The following is an 815-nucleotide window of genomic DNA, read 5'->3' as shown; positions in this document are numbered from 1 at the left end:
GGAAACGCGTAAAAGAGTTTATGCACACGTAAGTACACTATTCGAAAACGATTCTTTTTTCTCTTCTTTTGCTCTACATTCCTTTTCCCCCTTTTCTTCTCTTTCCATTGGAATCAACATTGAAAATCGAGATTCAAGTCATTGAAGATCAACATTGATCTTCTGTATGCATTCTGGATTTTAATAAAATATATCCCGAAAGTGTGGTACAAATTCACTGGAAAACTGGTTTTTCACAAATTTTCTCGGAACTGTCAATCCCGAAACGAGGAAATGAAACTGTTAGGTGAATTTTCGAAAAAAAAAAGAAAAAAAAAAAGAAAAGAAACGGTAAGTAACCCTTTCAAAAGAGTTTTTACAGTTACCCTACAAATCCGTGACAATGGTAGAGACCCTGAGAGAGAGAGAGAAAAAAAGAAGCAGAACTTTTGAGGAAGTTCTGAGGGAGAAAAAAAAATTGGTTACCGCTAGTTTACAAATAAATGAACCTATCGACACGAAGAGCTGTTGGAAAGATCTTGGAAAGGTCCCGAAGAAAAATCCCTCCTTCTCTTCGAAGAAACGGAACGGAATTCGCCAATGGCGTAATATTTCTTCTTCCGAATTTTATTTCGAATTTCATCGAGAAATTGGCGATAGAAAAAATAATATTAATCGTCACAAGATTTTTTTTAAAACAATTTTTTAAGAAACGTTTCGCCCAAACGATTTGCCTCGTAATAATTGTTGTATAACTTTCGATTAATTAGGCGTCGAAGCCAACTCCTCCCCCACGCGGCCGCCACGCGGTCGAGGAAGGCCTCTTTTCTTCTCTC

Source organism: Apis dorsata, unplaced genomic scaffold (genome assembly GCF_000469605.1).
Source record: "Apis dorsata unplaced genomic scaffold, Apis dorsata 1.3 scaffold_129, whole genome shotgun sequence".
NCBI lineage: Eukaryota > Metazoa > Arthropoda > Insecta > Hymenoptera > Apidae > Apis > Apis dorsata.
This window is presented reverse-complemented; position numbering follows the sequence as displayed.